The sequence below is a fragment of the Pleurodeles waltl genome, chromosome 5, assembly GCF_031143425.1.
Source record: "Pleurodeles waltl isolate 20211129_DDA chromosome 5, aPleWal1.hap1.20221129, whole genome shotgun sequence".
Taxonomy (NCBI): Eukaryota; Metazoa; Chordata; class Amphibia; order Caudata; family Salamandridae; genus Pleurodeles; species Pleurodeles waltl.
This window is the reverse complement of record NC_090444.1, coordinates 488419641-488438793: the sequence shown is the minus strand read 5'-3', so window position 1 is coordinate 488438793 and position 19153 is coordinate 488419641.

The following is a 19153-nucleotide window of genomic DNA, read 5'->3' as shown; positions in this document are numbered from 1 at the left end:
AGGCAAGGCGCTTGAAAACAATAGAAAGGCACTTACAGGACGGCGAAAAGTGGCACAATCAGTAGGGGCACGACGGGGCAGAAGCGCAAGGAGGCAAGGCGCAGAAAATATAGAAAACACTTACAGGACGGCGGAAAGCGGCACACGGGTCAAGTGAAGCTTACTAGAGCCCACTAGACACCAGGGATGAGGCACAGGAGGATGCCTGCGGGTAGGAGGAGGGCCTCGAACATGCTAGCAGCAGCGTGGGCGGGGGTCAGAGGCAGGAGACAGCAGGTTGGTGCTACGGACGTGGGGGGCGAGCTCTAGACCTAAGGCAGGTCAGAGGTCGTGGCGGCGGACAGTGTTAAAGCGGCGGTAAGACCTCCAACAGGCAGGCGGGAAAAAAAATGGAATCACGACCGTGGCGGAAACCGCCAACATAGACAGCCACTTTAACACTCCGACCTCCAAGGCAGTACAAACAAACAGCGCGGATGTCACCGCCAACAGACAGGTGGGAGACAATGTACCGCCCACAGTATCACAACCTACCAATCCACCACCTTTTCTGGGGCGGATTCACCGCCAACAAAAACACGGCGGAAACAGGACTTCGAAGGGAAAACGCTAACCTCTACACACCCCACGAGGAACCAGTACACCATGGAACCAGAGCTTCACATTTTCCCTGCCCTTATCTTCTTCCTCCTCTACCAGGAGCACGAACGCTGGCGGCGAAGACCACAGTGAGTACTGCACCTACGACACAGGGAAAGGGGGAGGGAAAAAATAGGGACACACACACGCAACACCACCACCTCCACCCTCACCCACTACAACAAACACACTAATACATGTTGATACATTACAGTTACACCCCCCAAACACCCCGGAAGAATGCAAAGACAAAAGGAAATGAGTGTAACCATAGTAATATATTAAAATCCAGTATGCAAAAATATATATAAACTATAAACAAATGTATACACCAAGAATAGTAGTCCAGGCATTGCTCCATTGAAGTCCGTGGGTCACTGGGCCCACACTGCATGGGTGAGGCACACACTCAATACACGAACATGACAGAGAGAACACTGCAGGGGCATCAGATAGCAATAAAGCAGGCACCTCAGGGAAAGGGGGGGCACCTCAGCCGGTTGAGTGCATAACGCCAAATCCACGAGGGGGCCCTGTGCCCACTGTTCAATCATGGGCAGTGCAAAGCTACAGTCTCACAAGTCTCTAGAGTGGGTGGTTTGCCCACTGTTCAATCCTGGGGAGTGCAAAGCCACAGTCTCTCATGCCTCTACAGTGGGTAGGTTGCCCACTGTTCAATCCTGGGGAGTGCAAAGCCACAGTCTCTCAAGTCTCTACAGTGGGTGGTTTGCCCACTGTGCAATCCTGGGGAGTGCAAAGCCACAGTATCTCAAGTCTCTGCAGTGGATGGTTTGCCCACTGTTCACTCCTGGGGAGTGCAAAGCCACAGTCTCACAAGTGGATAACAGTCTCCACTGGTTCTGGAGGGGGCTTTGTGCCCAGAGTGCTTCATACTGCCAAGGACAGAGGTAGTGGATGTATCTCTCCACTGCTTCTGGAGGGGGCTTTGTGCCCAGAGTGCTTCATACTGCCAAGGACTGTGTGAGTGTATGCCTTTCTCCACTGGTTCTGGAGGGGGCTTTGTGCCCAGAGTGCTTCATCCTGCCAAGGACTGTGTGAGTGGATGTATCTCTCCACTGGTTCTGGAGGGGGCTTTGTGCCAAGAGTGCTTCATCCTGCCAAGAACAGAGGTAGTGGATGCCTTTATCCACTGGTTCTAGAGGGGGCTTTGTGCCAGAGTGCTTCATCCTGCCAAGGACAGAGGTAGTGGATGCCTTTCTCCACTGGTTCTGGAGGGGGCTTTTGCCCAGAGTGCTTCATTCTGCTTGTGGCGGACTCAGTAGCGTCAGTGCCCTTGGCGCTCATGGGCCAGCGGTGCTTGTGGCGGCGGTGTCTTGTTCAGCGATGCTTGTGGCGGATGTGTCCTGTTCAGCGGTGCTTGTGGCGGCGGTGTCCTTGGCAGGGGGGCCTGTGGCGGAGGTTTCCTGTTCAGCGGTGCTTGTGGCGGCGGTGTCCTTGGCAGTGGTGCTTGTTGCGGCGGTGTCCTTGGCAGCGACTCAGCTGCTGGCGGTCCTGTCTGATCCAGCGGTGCTATGTGGCCCACCGTGGCTGGTGCTGGGGGTGCTGTTTGGCCCAGCAGGGCTGGTGCTGGCGGTGCTGTGTGGCCCAGCGGGGCTGGTGCTATCAGTCCTGTCTGGCCCAGCGGGGCTGGTGCTGGTGGTGCTGTGTGGCCCAGCGTGGCTGCTGCTGGCAGTGCTGTGTGGCCCAGCGGGGCTGGCGCTGGCGGTCCTGTCTGGCCCAGCGGGGCTGGTGCTGGCGGTGCTGTGTGGCCCAGTGGGGCTGGTGCTGGCGGTGCTGTCTGGCCCAGCGGGTCTGGTGGCAGTGGCCTCCTGGCCAGTGGGGATGATGGCGGTGGCCTCCTGCCCAGCGGGGATGATGGCGGTGGCCTCCTGGGCAGCGGGGATGATGGTGGTGGCCTCCTGGGCAGCGGGGATGATGGCGGTATTCTCCGCCGTGCTGCTCTTCCCAGACTTGCCGGGTTTCTTGTGCCCCTTCCCCACCTTGGAAGGTGTCGCAGCTGACTCCACACTACCACTTGTATCCCTGGGACCCCCTTTGGTCGCTGGAGTCTTCCCCCTCTCCCGCCGGGCACTGGCCAACTTTTGATGCTTGACAGGTGGGGGACTGTCCGTGCTGTGGCTCCTTGCCACACTGGCTGCCCTGCTGCCTGGTGCACTCCAGAATCCAGTGACTACTGGCACCAGTGGTCCTGGAGATGTTGTGGCTGAGGTGCTAGGCTGGGACATGGAGAGTCGGGCGCTAGGAGACTGACGGGGTGGGGGAGGTGAGAGAAAGAGGTCAAGGGTGGACAGGAAAAGTTTCTTGGAACACTGGGATGGGTAGCTGGAGGGGGTTTGGGACTGGAGGGAGAGATTGTGGTTGTAGGAGGTGTACGTTTGGTGACTTTAGGTGAAGGTGCATGCGCTGGAGGCTGTCGTGAGGTGGATGGCTGTGGGGTGGGTGTGTGCCTGCATTTGTGTATCTTGGGAGGTGGCGTCACAGACACACTGGGAGAGGACACAGGGGACGTGTGAATGGTAGTGGGGGTGGTGAGTGCACGTGAGCGGGGTGTGGTGTGTTTGCTGGTGATGGAAGTAGTGGCTGTAGATGTAGTGCATGCAGGTGTGAGTGGAGACGAGACTGGGAGAGAGGAGGGAGACAAGGAGGAGGGGGACACAGTGGAGGCAGTGGATGTTTGTGTGTCTGCATGTGTGTGATGCTGGCGTGAGTGCCTGTGGGATGTGTGGTGCTTATGTTTGCCAGAGCTTCCCTTGTGTGTTGAGGTGTGTGCATGATGGTGTGCTTGGGATAGGCTGAGGTACAGGGGATTGGGTCTGAATGGAGGATGTTGCAGGGGGAAGGCTAGAGACAGGGACAATAGCTGCCATCAGTGCTGAGGCCAGAGTCTGAAAAGCTTGCTGAAGGGCTGCCTGACCAGAATGAATGCCCTCCAGGAATGCATTTGTTTGTTGCAACTGCCTCTCTACACCCTGGATGGCATTCAAAATGGTAGACTGCCCAACAGTTAGGGACCTGAGGAGGTCAATGGCCTCCTCACTGAGGGCAGCAGGGCACGGGGCAAAGACTGAGGGGCTGCTGGGAGGGCGGTACTGGTAGGGGGGTGGCGGCTGTACCTGCAGATGCGGGGGCACAGATGTGGCCGCCACCACAAAGGAGCTCCCATCTGAGGATGAGTCTGTATCACTGGTGTCAGCTCCTGTCCCCGCCGTGGAGCTCCCCTCGCCCTCCGTCCCACTGGTGAATTCCGAGTCTGTAGTCTCGCCCTCCAGGGCCATGTGGGATGCAGCTCCCTCCTGCTCCGGTGCCACTGCTCCTCCGCCTGATGATGCTAATGCACACAAGAACAGGGAGACCACAAAAGGGGGGGATGACAGAAGAAAGAAATGTTGAGTGCATGCATTACCGCTACCGTTGACGGACACGCCAGACACCGAAGCCCCCTGCACTACGCCGCGCACTTGGGGTCCACTGTTCAATCCCTGGGACATAGCCTACAAGGCTATGGCCGACATCTGCACACATGGATGTCACAGGAGCCTGACTAGGTGTAGTTGGCACTGTACACAGGTGGGGTGGGCTGACACAGGGTCTGCCAGGAGAAGGGGACCTACCTAGCACACTCGCTCTGGCCTAGGGAAACCCACAGCCCACCTCTCCCACCCAGACACCTCCAATGCACGCTGAATCAGGTGAATGAGAGTGTACTCACCCCCTTGTGGCTGGTGTGATGCCCTCAAGCGCCCATCCAACTTCAGGTACGCCACCGTTAGGATCCTGAACATCAGGGAGGTCATGGTGCAATGGGCACCCCTCCCACGTTGGGAGGCCATCGCCAGCTGGGCCTCCGCTTTCTTCTTGCTCCAGCGGCGAATGCCCTCCCATCTCTTACGGCAGTGGGTGCTCCGTCTGTGTGGCCCAGCGGGGCTGTTGCTGGCGGTCCTGTCTAGCCCAGCTGGGCTGGTGCTGGCAGTGCTGTCTGGCCCAGCGGGGCTGGTGGTGGTGGCCTTCTGGCCAGCGGGGATGATGGCGGTGGCCTCCTGGCCAGCGGAGATGATGGCGTTGGCCTCCTGGGCAGCGGGGATGATGGCGGTCTTCTCCGCCGTGCTGCTCTTCCTAGACTTGCTGGGTTTCTTGTGCCCCTTCCCCACCTTGGAAGGTGTCTCCACACTCCCACCTGTACCCCTGGGAGCCCCTTTGTTCGCTGGAGTCTTCCCCCTCTCCCGCCTGGCACAGTGGAGGCAGTGGATGTTTGTGTGTCTGCATGTGTGTGATGCTTGCGTGAGTGCCTGTGGGATGTGTGTTGCTAATGTTTGCCAGAGCTTCCCTTGTGTGTTGAGGTGTGTGCATGATGGTGTGCTTGGGATAGGCTGAAGTACAGGGGATTGGGTCTGGGTGGAGGATGTTGCAGGGGGGAGGCTAGAGACAGGGACAATAGCTGCCATCAGTGCTGAGGCCAGAGTCTGAAAAGCTTGCTGAAGGGCTGCCTGACCAGAATGAATGCCCTCCAGTAATGCATTTGTTTGTTGCAACTGCCTCTCTACACCCTGGATGGCATTAAAAATGGTAGACTGCCCAACAGTGAGGGACCTGAGGAGGTCAATGGCCTCCTCACTGAGGGCAGCAGGGCACGGGGCAAAGGCTGAGGGACTGCTGGGAGGGCGGTGCTGGTAGGGGGTGGCTGCTGTACCTGCAGATGCGGGGGGCACAGATGTGGCCGGCACCACAAAGGAGCTCACATCTGAGGACGAGTCCGTATCACTGGTGTCAGCTCCTGTCCCCGCCGTGGAGCTCCCCTCGCCCTCCGTCCCACTGGTGAATTCCGAGTCCGTAGTCTCGCCCTCCAGGGCCATGTGGGATGCAGCTCCCTCCTGCTCCGGTGCCACTGCTCCTCCGCCTGATGATGCTAATGCACACAAGAGCAGGGAGACCACAAAAAGGGGGGATGACAGAAGAAAGACATGTTGAGTGCATGCATTACCGCTACCGTTGGCGGACACGACAGACACAGAAGCCCCCTGCACTACGCCGCGCACTTGGAGTCCACTGTTCAATCCCTGGGACATGGCCTACAAGGCTATGGCCGACATCTGCACACATGGATGTCACAGCAGCCTGACTAGGTGTAGTTGGCACTGTACACAGGTGGGGAGGGGTGACACAGGGTCTTCAGAAGAAGGGGACCTACCTAGCACACTCGCTCTGGCCTAGGGAAACCCACAGCCCACCTCCACCACCCACTGCACGCTGAATCAGGTGAATGAGAGTGTACTCACCCCCTTGTGGCTGCTGTGATGCCCTCATGCGCCCATCCAACTTCAGGTACGCCACCGCCAAGATCCTGAACATCAGGGGGGTCATGGTGCGACAGGCACCCCTCCCACATTGGGAGGCCATCACCAGCTGGGCCTCCGCTGTCTTCTTGCTCCAGCAGCGAATGCCCTCCCATCTCTTACGGCAGTGGGTGCTCCGTCCGTGATAGACCCCCAGGATCCGGACGTCCTTGGAAAAGGCACACCAGATGTCCTTCCTCTGGTGGGCACTGACCTACATGAATTGTACAGGGGAAAAAGAAAAGTTATTACCAACTGCACCGTCACAGTCATTGGCCCCCCATCCCTACCCTTGCCATGTGGCACATGCACTCACCGTTGTTTCATGCACGCCTCAATCCCCCCCATCTTTCATCCACCCCACTCCACACAGGCACAGCCCATACAGTATGCTCCCAGTGTACTTACCTGTTTGTCTGGAGGACCATAGAGTAGCGTGTACTGGGGGGACCCCATCCACGAGTTTCTCCAACTTCTCCTTGATGAAAGCAGGGGCCCTTTCCCCAAACGCACGAGCCATTGTCTCTTCCAGACTGAGGTCACAGCAGCACTTGCAGTGTAGGTCCTCTCCTGTCGAAGATCAGGTATTGAGTGATTGAACAGATAGAAAATGGCGGTCACGTCCGTGGCGGTGTGTAACGTCACCGCCAGCGTACATCGTCATTGGCTCCTGGGACCCATAGGGTCCAATGTTAACCAATGCAGAATTGTGCCGCGGTCTTCGACCGCCTACCGCGACGGTGTACAACGCCAGCGCAGTTACCTCACATCCCATTGTCCCACTTTACAGGTCAAGCAGCCTCCATTTCAGGAGCCCACATGGCTTAATTTTTAACTGCGTCACACATACCTAGGCCTTGCCTCAACATTCATACATGCAAATTTTGGATTACGAATCGTGTTCTGTTTAAGCTGTGGGTACGCACCTCTGAGTTGGTTGACTCTGTGCTCGCTGTTGTCCTTCATAGGCAGCGTCCGCTGGGACACGTGAGGAGATGGCGGCATCCTCCGGTGTACAGACCGCTGGTGGACCTGTCGACAATGGAGAAAAGACATGTGATCATCACCTACAGGCTTGATGGTGCCACAATCCTGGAACTGTGTGCCCAATTGGAGCCAGACCTGATGTCAGCTATCTGCCATCCCACAGGCATACCCCCTCTAGTGCAGGTCCTGTCAGTAATCCATTTCCTGGCAAGTGGGTCATTTCAAACAACAGTGGCCATAACATCAGGGTTGTCCCAGCCTATGTTGTCCAACGTGTTGTCCAGAGAGTTGTCTGCCCTGCTGAAACACATGCAGAGCTACATCATTTTCCCTCAGGTGGAGGATTTGCCTACAGTGAAAGGTGAGTTCTGTGCCCTGGGACATATCCCCAACATCATAGGTGCCATTGATGGGACACATGTGGCTTTGGTACCCCCCCGCAGGAGTGAACAGGTGTACAGAAACCGGAAGAGTTATTATTCGATGAATGTGCAGATGGTGTGTTTGGCCGACCAGTACATCTCTCATGTGAATGTCAAATTCCCTGGCTCAGTGCATGACGCTTACATCCTGCGGAATAGCAGCATCCCTTATGTGATGGGCCAACTCCAGAGGCACCGTGTGTGGCTATTAGGTGAGCACCTGGAAGCAAGTCAGTGGGAATGGTTGTTTGGGTCTGGGGATATCCCTACTGGTTAGTGTGTGTCTAACAGTTGTCCCTCGCCATTTGCAGGCGACTCTGGTTACCCCTACCTGTCATGGCTAATGACCCCAGTGAGGAATCCCAGGACAAGGGCAGATGAACGCTACAATGAGGCACATGGGTGAACTCGGAGGATTATAGAGCGGACCTTCGGCCTCCTGAAGGCCAGGTTCAGGTGCCTCCATATGAAAGGTGGATCCATATTCTACTCACCAAAGAAGGTGTGCCAGATCATTGTGGCCTGCTGTATGCTTCACAACTTAGCTTTGCGTCGACAGGTGCCTTTTCTGCAGGAGGATGGTCCATATGGAGGTGTTGTGGCAGCTGTGGAGCCTGTGGACAGTGAAGACAAGGAAGCAGAAGAAGAGGACATCGACAACAGGAACTCGGTGATCCTGCAATACTTCCAGTGAGACACAGGTAAGAACACAAACCTGCCTACTACATGTACTTTAACACTACTACCTCTCTACTGTCTGTCCTTTTCACCCAGTGTATGGTCACTGAGTTGTCACTTTCCCTTACGATTTCACAGATGTGGGTCCCACTGTGTGACATCTGCTTTGTTTCCTCATGAACTAGAGCTGTGTGACATAGGTATGTTGACATTACAATTGAAAGAGCATTTTGACACTGTAATTGCTAATACACTATTTCAAAATCACAGACAGACTCCAGATTGTTTTGTGCTTTAAGGGTGTTTATTTAAGTGCTCAATATTGGAGGGTGCTGTAAAATGGTGAGGGGTGATGGTGGAGGAATGTCCATGGCAGAGTCCAGTCTATTAGTCTCACAGGTGCATTGCCCAAATTGGCATAGGAAGTGGAGCTGGGGCAGTTTGAAGATGGACAGGGTGACAAAGTGGGACAAAAGGATGACATTCAGGGTGGTCTCATTTCTTGGCGGGGGTCTTGGCATCATTCTCTGTCTTTGCGATGGATCTCAGGGACCGTTTGCGGGGTGGTTCTCCCTCTGCAGGGGGTGGGGTGCTGGTGTGGTGGTCCTGTGGTGGTGCCTCCTGTCCACTAGCGTCGGCGGAGGTGGTGGGCAGTTCATCGTCCAGGCTAGTGTCAGGGGCACCTTGTTGTGCCACAGTGTCCCTCCTGGTGCTGAGGACTTCCTTCAGCACCCCTACGATGGTGCCCAGGGTGGAATTGATGGATCTGAGTTCTTCCCCGAAGCCCAAATACTGTTCCCCCTTCAGCCACTGGGTCTCCTGAAGCTTTGCCAGTACCGTTGCCATCGCCTCCTGGGAATGGTGGTAGGCTCCCATGATGTTGGAGAGGGCCTCGTGGAGAGTGGGTTCCCTGGGCCTTTCCTCCCCCTGTCGCACAGCAGCCCTCCTAGTTCCCCTGTGTTCCTGGGCCTCGGTCCCCTGGACTGTGTGCCCACTGCCACTGCCCCCAGGTCCCTGTTGTTGTTTGGGTGGTGGGTTAGCCTGGGTTCCCTGTAGTGGTGGACACACTGCTGATTGACGTGTCCTGGGGACAGAGGTATGGGCCCACTGGGTGGGTGATGTGCTGGTGTTTCCAGAGGGGAGAAGCTCTGTGGTGGCCTGTGACTGTGTGAGGGGAACCGACTGTCCCGAGGTCCCAGATGGGCCGGGCTGGTCATCTAGATCCAGTTGGACATAGCTGCTGTCATCACTGTGGGCCTCTTCTGTTGGTGGTGTGGACATGTCTGGACCCTCCTGTCCAGTGACGTTGGGTAGGGGTCCTGCAGGGATATAAAAGGATGTTTATTGCATCTGTGTGTGCCATGGTGTGCAATGGGTGGGTGACTGTGTACCCCAGTGCTTGCATTCCTGTGTGGGACCTTGTGTGATGGTGGTTTTGGGGGGGTGTATGGGTATGTGCAGTGGCCATGCTTTGGTGATGGGTGTCCATGCTTTGTTGTTGCATGCAGGGCTTGGTGTTGGGATGTGTGGTTTGTGATATTGGACATATGTGAGGAGTTGGAGTGCTGGGGGTGAGGGTGGGGGTATGTGATAGCATGAAGGTAGGGTGGGGGATGTAATAGTTAAGATTTGACTTACCAGAGTCCATTCCTCCATCTACTCCTGCGAGGCCCTCAGGATGCAGAATTGCCAAGGCTTGCTCCTCCCATGTTGTTAGTTGTGGAGGAGGAGGGTGATCCACCGCCAGTCCGCTGAACCGCAAGGTGGTGTCTTGAGACAACAGAACGCACCTTCCCCCGTAGGGGGATGTCATCCCTATTTCTTGGGTGCTGTCCCACTGCGTTGACCCTGTCCACGATTCTTCGCCATAGCTCCATCTTCCTAGCTATGGAGGTGTGCTGCACCTGTGATCCGAATAGCTGTGGCTCTACCCGGACGATTTCCTCCACCATTACCCTGAGCTCCTCCTCAGAGAACCTGGGGTGTCTTTGCCGTGCCATGGGGTGGTGTGGGTGATGTGTGGGGTGGTATGTGTAGTGATAAGTGGGGTTATATTTAGTGGTGCGTTGTGTGAGGTGCGTGGAAGTTATGTGGGTGATGGTATTGTGTGCCTGCGGATGCTTGGTAGTAGTTTGTAGTGTCTCTCTCTGGCCTTCTTTCGGTATTTTGGTCATAGGGGTTTGTGGGTGATGTGGGTGTGTGTTTTATATTGTAATGGGTGTGTGGGAGTGGTGTGTGTATGTGTATCAGGTGTGTGTATTTTGATTTCTCCAATGTGGTTGTGTTTTGTAAGAGTGTGTGTATTTTGAGTGCCGCGGTGTATACCGCCAATGGAATACCGCGGTTGAAAGACCGCGCGTGGATTTGAGGGTCGTGATAGTGTGGGCGTATTTCTGTTTGCGTGACGGTGGAGGTTTTGTTTTCGCCAGTTTATCACTGACCTTTGGTGTGGCGGACTTGTGTGGGTGTCTCAATTTTGGCAGATTCCGAGTAGTAGGTCATAATGACCGTGGCGGAATTCCGCTGCCGCGGCGGTGTGTTGGCGGTCTTCTGCACAGCGGTAAGCGGCTTGTACCACCAATGTTGTAATGAGGGCCTATGTCATTAAACCTTTGCAACAAAATATATCTCCTACAGTGTGTGACTACAGGAGTCGTCACCCCTGATCGGACAAGGAAGTGCAGGGATAACCCTAATAGGGTAAGCCATTTTAATGTCACTGGAATGTTGCATGATTGTTCCACGTGTGTGTTTGCACACTGCTCCACATGTTGTGTTTGTGTTGTGTTCGCAATGTCATATATGCCACAAGACACTATACAATTTTAACAATGGCTTCAGAAATACCTGGAACTCATTTGGCTGGGGTGAGACTTCATCCCCCAGCATTCACTGCTGCTACTGCTGCTCTGCCTTGCACAGCATGCCGCCTGCAAGCACTTTTCAGTGTTCTTCATTTCCTGTGGTGTGAAACACCTGAAACCTATTTGCCTGGGGTGGGACTTCATCCCCCAGTGTTCACTGCTGCAACGGCTGCTCTGGCTTGCCGCACATGCCTCCCGCAAGCGTATTTAAGCACTCCCTATTCCCCACGGTGTGGGGCGCCTGGAACTCATTTGGCTGGGGTGGGGCTTCATCTTCCACTGTTCACAGCTGCTATTACTTCTCTCCCTTGCCCTGCATGCTGCCTGCAAGTCTAAGGCCAGCTGGTGCTGTTTAAGCTTCAGCCTGGCCTCTTCCAATCTCAGCTTTCCGAGTTCCCTTCCCATTATGTTATCCTCAGGGTGGGAGGCTTGGGAATTGTGAGACACAGAAGAAATGTGGGAATTGGCCGAGTTGGACCTATCCCTAACAGGCTGGACCCTAGTAACCTGGCCTTTAGGAGTGAAAGGTGCCCTACTAGTGTGTGACCCCCTCCCACTACCAGTGTCACTAGGTGGCCTGTTGGCTGGCAGGTCCTTGGAAGAACCCTCCCCAGCATCCTCAGGGGATTCCTCTGAGTCTGGCTGGGTACCCCTCTCCTCTACCTCCTGATCCTGGGATGAGCCAGACTGGTTCTGTTAACTTTCTAGGAGAAGGCTAAAGAGATGATCTTTTGTAAGATTATTATCAATTGCTAAACCTCTTTCTATGCAGAGACCCCTTACACTTTTAAAGTTTAGATTCCCATATGTTGCCTGGATAATTGTGGAGTAAGCTCTACTGCGGACATGATAGAAAAGGTTTAGGACAGAGAGAGAAAAACTGTTTTAGAACTTTTAAAAGAGCAAATAATTTTTTTTCAAACTTTTGAAAACTTTTTAAAGTTTTCAGAAACTTTTCAGAAATTGTTTAGAAAGTTTTAAAGAAGGAAAGTTAAACTGTTTAGGTTACTGTGTATATTCTGAAGTATTTGGTATTTGTTTGTCTTATATAAAGCACCAATGACAAAGTGGTAAAGCAGTTACAAGTACTTATCCAACCGCTGCACCACCAAGGAAGGAGGCTGGCCTGGCTTATAGTGGGTACCTAGTGGTACTTACACCTTGTGCCAGGTCCAGTTATCCCTTATTAGTAGATTAGTAGTGTTCTAGCAGCTTAGGCTGATAGAGGTAGCTATAGCTGAGCAGCTTAGACTGAACTAGGAGACATGCAAAGCTCCTACTATACCACTTATATCACTTGGCACTATATCATAAGAAACACAATACTCACAGTTAGTAAAGATAAAGGTACTTATTTTAGTGACAATATGCCAAAAGTATCTCAGAGGATATACTCCCATAGGAGGTAAGTAATATACACAAAACATACACACAGACCAAAATCAGGTAAGTAAACAGTTAGAAAAGTAATGCAAACACTGTAGAACACAATAGAATGCAATAGGAGACAATAGGCCTAGGGGCAACACAAACCATATAATATTCTAAAAGTGGAATGCGAACCAGGAATGGACCCCAGGCCTAGTGTAGTGTGTAGAGGGTAGCTGGGAGTGTAAGAAAACACTAAGGGTGTCCAAGATACCCCACCCCAAGACCCTGAAAAGTAGGAGTAAAATGACCCTACTACCCCAGAAAGACAGTAAAGTTGAGATAGGGGATTCTGCAAAGACAACAACTGACTGTAAAGCACTGAAGACGGATTCCTGGACCTGAGGAACTGCAAAGGAAGTGGACAAAGACCAAGAGTCATGCAATTGTCCAGGGGGGCAGGAGCCCACTAAACTGCAGATGAAGGTGCAAAAGGACTGCCTCCAGGTGGAAGAAGCCGAAGATTCTGCAACAACAGAAGGAGCCAGGACATTCTCCTTTGGTCAGAGGATGTCGCACGGAGAGTTGGAGGACACAGAGTTGTTTCCATGCAGGCACTGGCCACTCAGATGTGGCCATTGTGCCCTCACACCTCTGCATCCAAGATGGCAGAGGTCTGGGACACACTGGAGGAGCTCTGGGCACTTGGGAGGTGCTGGTCAGGGGAGTGGAAACTTCCCTTTCCTTTGTCCAGTTTCACGCCAGAGCAGGGCTGTGGGGATCCATGACCCAGTGTAGACTGGCTTATGCAAGGAGGGCACCAGTGATACAGTTAGGCACCACACAGGGAACACATATAGGGCACACTTTATGAGCTTGTGGGTCCTTGCTAGCAGGATTCTAGTGACACAGGCAAAAACAAACATACATAGAAGTAAAAAATGGGGGTAACATGCCAGGCAAGATGGTACTTTCCTACAGTAGGCACAGCTTAAGCGCAGACAACAAATCACTCTGTTAGTTTCCCTGGCAAATTATCATGATATTGCACTTAGTCATGAGATGAAATTTTACCTTCTTCAAATTAAAAACTCCCTAAATAGGTTTTATCTAATTAGGCTCTGCTTGGTGACACTGGATTTTTTGCCTTTTCCACAACAAGGGGGGGTGGTTTGAGAGTCTCCCCCCTTGCCCAGGTGACAACTCTTCTCACTTTTTGTGTAAGAGTAAGACTATTACTTCTACACTCATGCACTTTTAATTCTTTTAATTCTTATCAGGAGGGTTTTGCATTATTATTGAATCTTGACTCTAGAAATTATCCATGTTGTTCTTAATTTTATTAGAGGATCATTGAGTACTGGGAAGATATATGGTTAATGGGATTGGATTCAACAGTTAACATCAAGATATTTTAATCATTATGGATGTAATGGTTTTGTGATTATTGTTGTATGCATGAAATAAATTGTATATTATATGTTTTGCTTTGATCTGGCTTAGTAAGTAGAATAAAGTGTTGGTGACTGATTGCAGAAAGCATAGTGGTACACATGATATGATATATTAAACTAAGAGTCTATGGCTCTCATTATGTCCCTGGCAGTCTTTTGACTGCCGGGGTTAATGTGCTGTATTACTACCAACAAGCTTGCGGTACATACCGCAACATTATGAGATTGGGGGTTTGGCTGCAGCCAACCCGCCACTTCTCCACTCACGGTATGAGTCGCCAGGTCGAAGATGTCTATCTCCAGCCCGGCGGCCTGGAGAGTACCCCCATAGTATTTTGAGCCGGCCTACCACCATGGTTTTCGTGGCGTTAGCAATGCCACGAAAACCATGGCAGTAGGCCCTATCAGTGACAGGGAATTCCTTCCCTGTCACCAGTAGGTGGCCCCTCCACCCCCCAACACTCACCTGATGCCCCCAAACCCCCTCCATCCAAACTCCCCCCCACCCACCCGATACACATACTAACCCCCATCCCCCTCAGATCCACTCACTCACCCCCATACATGCCCACACCACACAACTTCTCCCACCACCCACAGCCACACATCACCCCCACTACAGTCACATCACCCCTCACCCCCTCCCCGCATACATGCACACAGACACTCACATGCACCTATTAACTTACACTGACATATATGTGTTCATTTACACACTGGCATAAACGCATTCATTCACGCATACTTCCAGAAATGCTCACACACATTCTTACACATAATTACACTGATATGCAGACAAGCACTCACTTCACCATTCTTATACGCATTCCCTCACCCGCATACACCCACACAGACAACAGTCATTTATGGACACACTCAGACACACACACAACACCCCCCACTCACCCACACCCTCCCCTGTCGGAAGCCCGACTACCGTAGGTGGGGAGGTCTTCCGGCAGGGACCCGGAACTGGCTACCACCAGCAGCTCCCCACCAGCAGAACCCCTCTAGGCTGTATTACTGGTCATAATATGGCTGGCGACATTCTGCTGGCGTGGTGGTGCTGATGGTAGCAGCACCAGCTTACCACTGTCCACCACCATGAGCACTGCCAGATTTCCGCCCTTATTGTGGTGGAAGTCAGGCAGTGCTCATAATATGGCGGATGGATGGTAGCCTTGGTGGTGGTATGTTGGCGGCCGTCACTGCGGCAGCAGGCGGTATGTACTGCCGATGTTAAAATGAGGGCCTATGTCTGTAACCTAGGAATATACCTGAAATATCTAAAGGGCGGTAGGTCCTCCACTTCATTTCTTTTTACAAAATTAGCATAGTAATGGGATTCTTCGACATCCCTGATGAATGCCTGAGAACTTGTATGGCTACTGTAGAGCAGAAATATGTTGGGAAAACTCAGGGGATGCATGAGTCACTATACTCAAAAGGATCCTCTGAAGATACTTTTCAGTATTTTTACCCATACCTTGGGTAGCACCTAACAAAGTATTTCTTTGTGGTTTACCCTAAGGAATTTTTAATAGATTTTAACAGGTTTCCTGGGGTGCTATCCAGAAAAATAATATTTAAGAACTCCCTCAAGAAACTCTTGAGGTTGAGTTTTCCATGATAGTACTGTCCAAAATTTTAGGCCAACCACGATGGAGTGCCGATTGGATACAGTCCCAGATACGTCCCACTGAAGTTTAACTTCTTAAGGATTGAGCAAAGAGTCCCATTTGCGTGGAAGGAGATCACCAGGAGCAGGAGAGTGTCACTGGCAGCCGAGCATTATGGATGGGCAGACTAGAGGCTCACAGTCACAAGCTTGCTCTGTGAAGAGACAAACTTGCAGCGGCTACCCCTGATTCTTCAGGCAATTGGTGTAGTTCCTGTTTGAGGGAGTCATGAAGAGCCAAAAAGCTTGATTTCAGGATCAAAACACCACTTCCAAAGGCCGCAACTGGAGATGCACCTTTGGGGGTCAGGAGCTAGTTGAAGACGGGTCCAGGAGCTGTAGCAGATGGGTTGGAAATCTTTGTATCCCTGAGACTTCAGAAAACAGCAGGCAAGCCAGCAAGCCCTTGGAGTCACTTTGGTTCTGAGATGTAGACATGCAGGCAGTAAAACAGTAAAATACCATACTAAAAAGACTCCACTGGTAAGAAATATAGAGCTTAATTGGATGAACAAAACAATACCTAAATGACAAAAATTCAACAGATAGAATTCAAGATATGAATTTTAAAGGTTAAAACTCCATACAGTGCTTAGAAACATAAAGTGCCAACCAGGGATATGTGTTTGCGCTAGACCATGTTAAATCCAAAAGTTTAGGTCAACAGCAATGGAGGGTGACTCGGATACCGTCCCATATAAGTCCTGCTGTACTTTTACCTTCTCAAGGATTGAGCCAAGAGCCCCTTTGGCTGGGAAGAAGTTTGCACTGAGCAAAGAGAGCAAGAGCACTGCTGGTGGTGATTTATATGTGCGAAGAGTCAGCCGGGCATCAGGGATGGACAGCCCGGAGCCTCATGTTCATGAGTAGTGTAGCTTGCTATGCGTTGAGATGATCTTGTGCCAGTTAGTGATGATTGTTCAGGAGAGAGGCACTGTTATATGCGCAAGTTTTGCGCCAAAAACTTTAACGCAGGCTAACGCCATTTTTTTGCGCCACACGGGAGTCAAATTCATACTTTGATGCACTGTGGCGCAAAGCACGGGTTAGAGTCATAAAGCAAAACGACGTTAACGCGGAGAAAATGACTCTAATCTAGTTTAGGACGTTGCAAACCGGATACGTTGCATTTTTCCCCGCAATAGCTTCAAAAAGCGTCACAAATGCAGCAAACAGTGTTAAGGCGACCCAAAATGGATCCCAGAAGCCAGGAGAGACCCCAGAGAGACCCCAATCGACCAGGAACCAGCCAGGAGGACACAGACAAGACCCAGGAGAGGGAGAAGAAAAGGAAGTGTCATTTCAGTGCAGAGGAGCAGGAAATACTGGTCAGAGAGGTGACAGAACACCAGCATCAACTTTTTATCACCTAAAAATTGCCAATTGGGAGGAGAGAGGCAATTTGGCAACTAATTGTTGACAAGATCAACAGTGTGGCAGAGGTCCGTAGAACAGTCACGGAGTGCAAGAAACGCTCGCATGACTGCAAGCGCAGGACCAAGGAAAAAATGCCAAGGAACAGGAAGGCAGCACTGCAGACTGGAGGTGGGAGTCCAGCACCGCAGGAGGCCCTGGACCAGATGGAGGATATGGTGGCAGCCGTCATCCCAGAGGAGATTGTCACAGGAATTCAAGGACAAGACAGCGCAGACTACACGAGACAACACAAATTCAGGATAAGTTGCATGGGGGACAAAAATGCCTAAATGTTTACTGCAAGCAGGGGGAGATACATACCTACTACACAATGCATGTCAGCCATGGAAATCAGGTAGTGGAAAGGGCAAATGGGCATGGGACGGGTGCATGGGCTGTGCAGGGGAAACCAGGGGCACAGCACAACACTACACCAACAACCTTTGTATGGGGGTACTCTGCCATGCCAAGGCTGTTGGAAAGTCAGAGCCAGTCCAGGAGGGTAGGGTAGAACGTAAAACTGGGCTGCTGTCATAGGACAGCTGGTATTGTCACAACATGAACTAGGGCTCAGTTTCTAGTTTCAGGCCATATCCGCAAGTGGCATTTACCATTGACAACAGTTGCCTCTACCACCTGTGCTGTGTGTGCTGGTCAAGTAACAAATGGCAGTTAGCTGCCCATGGATCAAACACACCCAAAATAGAGGATTCAGGATGACGACGTTATCAATCCCCTGTAATTCCTAACAAAGTGTAAATCCTGTCAAATGCTCATGTCTATAGGTGCAATAAACATCATGTATTGCTACTTACATTATGAAGTACACAGCAGTAATGTCATACCCATGCTGCCCATTCCAGGGTCCGCCCCGTGCCTGTGTTACAATAGCTGCAATGCCACCTTACAACATCTCAACTGTCATACTGCTAAGACAACAGCATTGAGGGGGAGGACATATGTGTCTAGCTAGTGAAACACACCCGCACAGTCATAAGGGGAAATGGAACACTGCCAGGCCCATCAGTGCAATGCAATGAAGCACACATTTGCAAACATCAACATGACATACCACCAATGCTGACACGTGTATTGTGCCATGCCAATGCTACACATAGTATGTGCTTGTTCTCAGCAATGTATATGTGTATGTGAAATATCAGAGACTGGGTCAGTCCCATATTGTTAAGTGTAGTGCAAGTGACATCAGAACACCCACAGCCATTGCAAGGCCTCACCATGCTAATTAAAGTGGAGGGAGGGTTGAGTAGGACAAGAAGGTGGCAATACACAATTTGGACAGAACCTTCACCTAGAGGATGTGACGCAGACAATTCCCCAAACTGCCCACACTACATGTGACATGCAGGTGGGGCATAGGCCTGTGAGAATGCTAATATTAATGACAGGAACAATGAACAGGAACCCAGATAACAATGTCCCACTAATAGGAAGTCAGTGACGTCACATTACAACTGCCACAACACAGACACACTAATTGTACAATATCTCATTGCAGAGGACTATGGCTCTCCTGTGGATATGCCTGTCCTGGCTTTCCCTGGTGATATGGATGACGAGCTGACAACCATTAGCAGTGAACCCTCCGGGATGTCCTCGGAACCCTCCAGAGCCCACCTTCAGTCGCAAGGAGGAGCACAGATGTAGCTGTCATCAAAGAGAACCCACCAACCACCCCAATAGTACGACCTGCCAGCTCCAACACAGCTGAGGACTCTGATGACACTGGTACCACATTTGAGAGGACAGTAGTGGGAGTACAGAGGGAGCTGGCCTAGGAGGTGCAAGTGGGGATGCAAAATATGGCAGCCTGCCTTGAGAGGATGTGCATGTGCATGATGTAATCTGAAAGAACAACAAAAAGTGCAACAATCCCTACTGCAAGGACTACAACAGTGTGCAGGGATTTCACCACAGCAGTTAAGGAGTTGCCACAACACCTGGCATCCCAAACATTTCACTGTGTGCACGACTGCAATCATGACCCCCTCAGGGCTGACCTGGCTGCCTACCACAGCGATGTAGCTGCTATACTCAAGAGCTAGTAGCTCCTCCTTGCTGCAGGAATGCCCTTAACAGCTCCACAGTTGGCAGCTGTCAGGAATTCTGAGTCCACTTCTTCAAACACTGAAGTGTGTGTTGCCCCTTCAAACCCACCGCCACCAAAGGCAGAGGAGACGACACACACATCAGAAGATGAGGACGTAGAACAGATCACCTTCACCCATAGGATACCCCGGAGTACCAGTCCATGTCACATGGGCACTGATTTCCT